At 35.4% G+C, this 8,608-nt stretch overlaps 1 non-coding gene across 1 annotated transcript; it reads left to right on the forward strand.

Moving 5' to 3' along the window:
- Positions 1–1,062: 1,062 nt before the first annotated feature.
- Positions 1,063–1,177, forward strand: LOC128247952 (U6atac minor spliceosomal RNA). Its single transcript, XR_008264288.1, has one exon. It is a non-coding gene; the product is annotated as a U6atac minor spliceosomal RNA (small nuclear RNA).
- Positions 1,178–8,608: the final 7,431 nt, after the last annotated feature.

The raw sequence follows: 8,608 nt of genomic DNA on the forward strand, positions 1-8,608 counted from the left end.
TATTTATTGCCTCTGCCTTAGCGAAGGACGAGATATTGTTTTGAGTCGTGTTTGTTTGTTTGTCTGTGGACAAGATATCTCAAGACCCGCTGGATGGATTCTGATGAAACTTTCAGGGATATTTGGTCTCATGACTGGCACGAGCTGATTAGATTTTGGGATCGATCTGGTACCAGACAGGGATTTTGGATTATTCTTCCTGTTTTTTACTTAATTTTTTATAGCAGTCGGGATCATTTTTAGTATCCTCGTTTGAGAACAATCGAGTGTATTTCAGATATTCTCATTTTAAAAATCATCTCCGGCTAATCGTTGAGAGGACATTGGTGTTGCCTTGGCAGAGGTTTGTGCTTTCTGAGTGCTCTTGTTCACATTGTTTTGAATTAACCATTATTATATCTTATCTTCAAGATTTCAATGATGTCTTCGTTTATCTTTTTTTATCTTTTACTTCTTTCAGACTGTGGCCATGCCTTGAATTTTTAGTCAAATGAATCAACCCCAGTACCTTTTTTTTTAAAGCCCGGTGCTTATTCTATCAGTCTCTTTTGGCAAACTGCTAAGTTACAGGAACATAAACACCAGTTATCAAGTGGTGGTGGGGAACAAATACAAATACACACGCTCACATGTATATGATAGGCTTCTTTCAGTTTCCGTCTACCAAATCCACTCACAAGGCCCTGTTCAGCCCAAGGCTATAGTAAAAAAAAATACTTGCCCAGGGTGCCATGCAGTGGGACTGAGCCCAGAACCATGTGGTTGGGAAGCAAGCTTCTTACCACGCAGCCATACCTGCACTTATGTGATTGTTTATTTTTGCAACTACATCATTGGGTAGATGTGAGAGGCTGGATCTGTCCAGGTTGAAAAAATTAGATGGGAAAGTCAGTTTATAATGTTTTCGGTCATTTGTATGCCTAGTAAAGGCCAACATAGAACTCAACAGTAACAACTGGGTTTTGGGGACTAAAAGATTTTTTTTTTTTTTTTTTTTTTTACTTCAAAGGCATGTGACAGGATATTAGAAATATTTTCTGTCTCTTCCATATGAAAATATCTGAGTTGCGAAAATGGAGATGCGGTTAGCACATCCCTTGACAAAGACAGAAGAGATCAATCGATCTTTCTAACACACATGGGCATTGCTCTCTACTTTAGAACAACCTATTTTTTTCAAGGTAGTGCTCCAGCATGGCCACAGTCAAATAACTGAAACAAGTAAAAGAATAAAAAGAGCTGATCAGTTATCTATTGAGATAACATCAGAATTTCTTCCCTTGCACCTCTGAACTTTGGAATTCCCTTCCGCAGTCTTGTTTTCCTCTTCAATATGACCTCCAGTCTTTTAAGTCTAATGTACATCGTCACCCATTAACTTCTGTCAAACGTCCATTTTATTCTTGTAGCACTTATGTTTCCAGTGGTCTAAGGACCTTGTAACAAGTGAATGCTTTAAAAAAAAAGAAAAAAGAAAATTTCTATTATCTTATTTTGTGTCTGCCAGACAAAAGGAGTGAACATAACTGAGTAAAACTGTAATGTCCAAATATGTTTGATGCACGTTCAAACTGGGGAACAAGCTACTCACTGTGTTTCATCACGGAGAATATATCTCCCCCTCTGTAATAACTGAGTAAATATGCTTGCTTTTGTTAGTATTTTATTTTATGAATGTTTGGGAGGTTTTAGTTTCCAGAAAGAGAATCACTGGTTCATAGGTATTTAACAATGGTGAGCATGATGACAAAGGAGTATTTGTGTTTCTGTAGCATTTAGATGGAACAAATGCTACAGAGTATTAGAGTTCAGAGGCACTAATTTCTTGTATTTCTCATTGGTGTTTACCTCTTCTGTTGATATATATATATATTGATGATCAATAATCACACACATTAATGTAGCAATCTGACTGAATCATTGAGCATACTGGCTGAAATGCCTGAATATTCAGTGCTACATTATGCAACATGTCTTGTTGCCTTTTTAGTATAGTAAGGTGTGGTTTGGGGGAGAATTTAGCTGGTATTTCTAACAGAATGAGAGACCACAAATAGGTATCCTTGTTAACTTGACAGATGTCTTATCTTAGAAGTTCTTTCCGCCTCAACAAATAATCAAAACATTCAAATGGTGATGACAATCTCATATTACAAACTAAACTACCTTCAATTTCTTGTCCTATGATTAATTAAAATTTTTTTTTTTACCAGTAATATTTTATACTACATGAATCTATCATTTTATTTTTTCTCTGTAAATATCATCTTTTGCTTTAATTATTCTCCTCCACAATTTATTTGGTTCATTTTCATTGTTTGCATTCCTCTAGCAATATGTTCGTTCATTTCTCCTCATCTAGGACAATGCTACTACTACTACACACAACTTTTGGTCCATAGATGTCTTATCTCCACTCACTGCTTTTCTTCTACTACTACAGCAAACTTCATTCTACACCACTGATTGCTCTCAAACTACTGTCACTCAAACAACTTTACCTAACTCATCTCTCCTCTTCTCACCCACACTGTCCAGCCCCCAGACCCCTCACTAACCATTATACCCTTCCTCCTCAGAACTTTGCTCTCCCTCTGCATATGTTTTTTCTGCAGCTGTCAAGAGGAAAGACTATTAACTGCTCAATCTCACTAATCTGAGAGAGCCTGTGAGGGCTACAGGCACATTTCCTTTCCTACAGACCAATCTAATGAAAAAAAGTTTCCTTACATATTCATACGATCTTTATTTTTGTAACTAGAATATGATCCTTTTAATTATTAACTGTCAATCATGAATTTCTAATGTTATTTCCAATATTTTTTACTATCATTTAGTATCACTATTAATCCAGACATCTCTCCTTTTCTTTTTTTATGAGGTGGTGCTACCATTCTTGCTAACTAAATTATCTGAGAAACCTCATTCTTTTTTGGTATTATACTTCCTGTATCAGCTTGACGCAGAATTAGGGCCAATATCTATTGATGAATATTTTCAATGGAATTTAACTTTGTATTTTATTAATTTTATTCACCTCGGTGTATTAATGATTCTGTTGACTTGGTGTCTCACCAGTTTTATTGATCTTGATGTATCATTAATCTTATTGAACTCTGTATATTTACCGGTTTTAAAATTTTCACTAAAATATGGAATGAAAGGCCAAGTCAGTCATTGCAAGATTTCAGTTTATGAACAAAAAAAAAACAAAGCATTTAACCAAATATTCTATTATTTGTACCAACTCTTGATGCCGATCAGTTAATCCTTTTGATACTAACCTGCAATGATGGCCTTCTGATTCTGTGATACAAAATTTGTTTTGAGGGGTTGATATTTCAATTAAAACCTTCCATCATAATTTTATATGAAAATCTTTTGCTAAGTTATATTCAGAATAGTAGTTTAGAAATGGAAAAGTTAGTTATTTTACTAAATCCTTCCAAATCCCTTGATTATTTTCAAAATTAACTGAAACACGTAGTCAGTGTAATTCATTTTACTTACCTATAACTTTTACCCCAACACCAGATAAAGAGAAAGGCCCAAAACATTAGACTCTAAATGCCTCACTACTGCAACTTTAGTATTAAACTATTCCATTTCATCAGAGATATAGTCAAAAAAAGTGTCATGAAAAGTGTAAAGTTCTTTACAGACAATGGTAAATGCTGGAGGTAACACAATGAAGGCATTAATTAGTCGGTCAGAGAGGTTTCCATTTTTTGTGTATAAAATATATGTTGTTCTGATGAGATGCCTTCAGAGAGGAAGAGGTGGGATTATGGAACTAGATTGGGATAGTTCAGAGCCATGTTGAAGATGATAACTTAGATTACTATAGATTTGTATTTAAGAATGCAAGACTTATCAAACATGATAGCTGGGAGAATTAAAGGCAAAACCTAAAGTAATGGATGTGAAATATGTAACAAAGTTATTGTACTGCAAAAATGTCTATGTTCAGCAGAGATTGAAAGAGAAATTGCTCAAAGCTGGTAACAGAACAGAATCCACAACCACAGTTAATGTAAGTTGAAAGGTTTTAGTTGTATCCTTACTTCATTGCAAAGATTTTATATAAAAGAGTCATCTTGTGTTGCTATTTTTTAATAGTTACAAAACTTTGAAAGCTTGGTTTTGCTTACAAAGTAAATAAATGAGATGCAATATTTAAAACAACAAAGAAATATGCTACTTTGGAAACCTTTCTTATATTTTGTTTCTTTCTTTAAATTGAAAAAATAATTGTGAAAATATTTCTGTATATTCTGGCTGAGTGAAGCTTATTTACAACAATTTGAAAGTAAATTGAACATTTTCTTTCAAACTATTTTTTTATATTTAAATTAAATGGCAAAACAATTTTCAATTATCTTTGTTATTCAAAATTTACCAAGAATACATTTTTGTTTTATTCAAATAAATTTTAAAATCTTATCTTGAATTTTGATTTGTATTTCACTGAACAGATGTTTTATTTTTTAAAAAAAACTTGATCCAAGTTACATTATCTTGTTTAGAAGATGATAATTCATTCAAAAAGTGGCAGCAACATATATTTTTAGTAGCTTGGCTAAGGAATTGGTAAAGGTTAGTGATATGACATCTTAGTCACAATATCGTCTCTTGACTCATGGTTTAAAATGCTGCTGCCTTTGATAAGTGATGAGATAAAAGTAAAGTGGTACAAATACATCCAGCCTTGAAAATATCAAGCTATGTAGATATGATGTTAGCTACTCACTTTGTTGAACAGGTAGTACAGAAAAGTTTTTCATCAATGGCAGGCATGATCTACTGAAGAGGCAGAGAAAATGCAGTGGAAGAAGTGATTACAATGATAAACTAGTGCCTGCCAGACTTGTTTAACTCTTTAGCATTTAAACTGGTTGTATCCACCCAAAATATTCTTCCGGTTTTATGTTCAAATTGGCCAGATCCAGCTACTCATACCTACCCTACAATGTTAATCTAAAAATTTACAGTCATATAATCAAAATCTCAAGGCTACAAAATAATGCAGGATAAATTCAAAACAATGTGAACTAGAAAAGCACTCGGAGAGCACAGACCTCCACCAAGCAGCTCATTTCCACCCATATACACGCATACTGAAAATTACTCAATTTCCTAAACCACCGCCGGCAAAAACATAACCTCATTGGCGGGGTTAAAAAAAAAAAAAACACAGCCATATGATTTTAAAAAAACCAAAAAAAAACCTCCTTTAAAAACAGGAATCATCTGAAGCAGTTATAATACATCAATGACAACACCAAGCTAGTTTCACAGCGGCGGTGGAGGGAGCAAAGCCTGAGCTTTTTGAGTCGATCCCAATAGTCAAGGCTTGTTATGTCATCCTCCGCAGACCTCCGCCAAGCAGTTCATTTTAAGACAGATAAGCGAGTAAAATTACTAATAGAGAAACGAAAATAAACTTTGGAAACAGCAACGCCACCATAGGTTAAGTGGAAACGATGAACGTGTTTTCAAGGGAGATAATCAAAGAAAGTAACATTGTAATACTTCATGTAAAATAAATATAACAAATGAAAAATCCTTCAAGAATCCATAAAAATTCCCGGATGACTACCAAAATTTCATCATCTGTTCCTTGTGTCATTACCAACTTTTCCTGCAAATTTCATCAAATACCATTCAAAACTTTTTGAGTTATTTTGCACATAAACGGACAAGCCAACGCCAGTGAAAACATAACCTCCTTCCTTGGCGGAGGTAATAAATAAGCATTACATTTAAAGGAATAATCTGAATGTTAAAGGGTTAAATACAGTTGAAATTCTTTAAAATAAAACAATTTCCCTTGGCCAGAATATGAAAAAGTGTGAGGGATGTAATTGTCTTTACTAAACAATAGATTAGTTAAACTCAAAGCACAGGCATGGCCATGTGGTTCAGAAGTTCATTTCACAATTGTGTGGCTTTACATTTTGTTCCATTGTTTGGTACTTTGGACAAGCATCTCCTACTATGACACCAGGCCAAGCAATGCCTTGAGTGAATTTGGCTGATAGAAACTGAGGAAGCCTGTCATATATATATATATATATATATATATATGAGTGGCTGTGTGGTAAGTAGCTTGCTTACCAACCACATGGTTCCAGGTTCAGTCCCACTGCGTGGCATCTTGGGCAAGTGTCTTCTACTATAGCCTCGGGCCGACCAAAGCCTTGTGAGTGGATTTGGTAGAAGGAACTGAAAGAAGCCCGTCGTATATATGTATATATATATGTGTGTGTTTGTCCCCCTAGCATTGCTTGACAGCCGATGATGGTGTGCTTATGTCCCCGTCACTTAGCGGTTCGGCAAAAGAGACCGATAGAATAAGTACTAGGCTTACAAAGCATAAGTCCCGGGGTCGATTTGCTCGACTAAAGGCGGTGCTCCAGCATGGCCACAGTCAAATGACTGAAACAAGTAAAAGAGTAAAAGAGAGTTGGTATGTATGTATGTATGTATGCACATGTGTGTGTGTGTCTTTTGTGTTTGTCCTTACACACCTTGACAACGTGTTGGTTTCTTTGCATCTCTTTAACTTAGTTTCAACAAAAGAGATTGGTAGAATAAGTACCAGACTTAAAAAAAGAATGAGTGCCTGGGTCAAACCTTCCAGGCAGTGCCCCGCCATGGCCACAGATTAAAACAAGCCAGGTAAAAGAAATAAAAGAAAAAATATCACTTCAAATCATAAAATTACTGTGAGTTTTTTCTTTTTTCAGGAATTTTAAAGTAACAATTGTGATAACGAGTGAGGAATGCATTAATCAGGAATTTTAATTGCATTGTTTAGATGAGTCCATCCTTAAACAAACCTTCATCCTACAATTGCTTAAACTACGTAAAAGATTCAACTTCCTATCAAGAACCACCAAGTGATTTTATTGATGAACCTCATAGAAATAGCAGCCAAATTACCCTTACATCATACTTTACCAGCTTAAAGAAAGAAACACTATGTTAGATAATCCAATCTAATTCTAAATTGACTATTCACTTCCTGTGCATTATTCTATGTCCTGTTCATGCAATTGTGGCTACGTTTTCTGATGAGTTGTGCACCTGAGCACTGTATATAATAAGTTCATTATTATTATTATTATTATTATTATCATCATCATCTGAAGAAAAGAAAATCAAATGGATAGAACAATTTTGATTATAGATCTGTCTAATTAAGATTAAATAGATCTATGATCTTGGGGATTAAATGACATCTTAAAAGACCTTTACAACAAAGAATCATTCATATATGTAGAATGGTGTTCTCTTTCATTAGAAAAGGAAACTTTTAGTTGGTCTCAGCTTGCAATCACAGTCAGTCAGTTACTTTATAATACTAAATGTACTACGCACACAAACACTCACACACACACATACGTGCGTGTGCTCAGTAGTTAGAGCATTGGTCTTATGATACAATCGTGAGGTTGTGAGTTTGATTCCCAAACCAGGCTGTGTTGTGTTCTTGAGCAAGACACTTTATTTCCTGTCACTCCAGTTCACTCAGTTGTAGAAATGAGTTGCAACATCACTGGTGCCAAGCTGTATTGGCCTCTTTGCCTTTCCCTTGAACAACATTGGTGGCATGAATAGGGGAGACTGGTATGCATGGATAACTACTGGTCTTCTACAAACGACCTTGTGCCTCAGAGGGGAACTTTCTAGGTGCAATTCCACGGTCATTCATGACCAAAAGGGGCCTTTACTCTCTCGCTCTCTCTCACTATATATATATATATATATATCTGTGTGTGTGTACATGTATTGTTTTCATGTTTTAGATCAGCTTGAAAAATTGTTAAGATACTTTCTTAACTTGGAATCAATGGTAGCCTTAATACACAAATAATCTTTATCCACCAATGGACTCATTTGCATTGTTCGATATTTATGTATATATATATATATATCCTGTGGCTGGCTCCTGTGCTGGTAGCATGCAATAAGCACCATGCATGCGTGGGTCATTGCCAGTGCCGCCTGACTGGCTCCTGTGCTGGTGGAATGTTAAAGGCACCCACTACACTCTCGGAGTGGTTGGCATTAGGAAGTGCAACCAGCTGTAGAAACACTGCCAGATCAGGTTGGAGCCTGGTGTGGCCTCCTGGCTTGCCAGTCCCCAGTCAAACCCATGCCAGCATGAAGAACGGACGTTAAACGATGATGATGATATATATACTGTATCTGTAAAAGACTGTCTTCGATTACGCTCCATAGTTCACCAGTCAATTGCTTTGTGAATAATATAAATCTTCTTTGTATAATAGACTAGCAGAAATACCCGGCGTTGCCCAGGTTAAAGAGAATAATGAAATCTAAAAACGCCGTCTAGACTACGTATCATCTTTATATATAGAGATGTATATACACGCATGCACCCAAACACACGTATATATATGTATATCAATATAAATATATGAAAGTCAATGAAGTTTCGTAAAAGAAGGTGATCATGTACATACTTTCTTGCTGTTGTGATTTTAACACCTCGTTGTAAACAATGTTCCTTGTTTTCCCTTGTGGAGCATATACAAATAGGTTTTTTTTGCTGCCCACTCTTGAGCAGCCAACATACAGT

The sequence above is a fragment of the Octopus bimaculoides genome, chromosome 5, assembly GCF_001194135.2.
Source record: "Octopus bimaculoides isolate UCB-OBI-ISO-001 chromosome 5, ASM119413v2, whole genome shotgun sequence".
Lineage (NCBI taxonomy): Eukaryota > Metazoa > Mollusca > Cephalopoda > Octopoda > Octopodidae > Octopus > Octopus bimaculoides.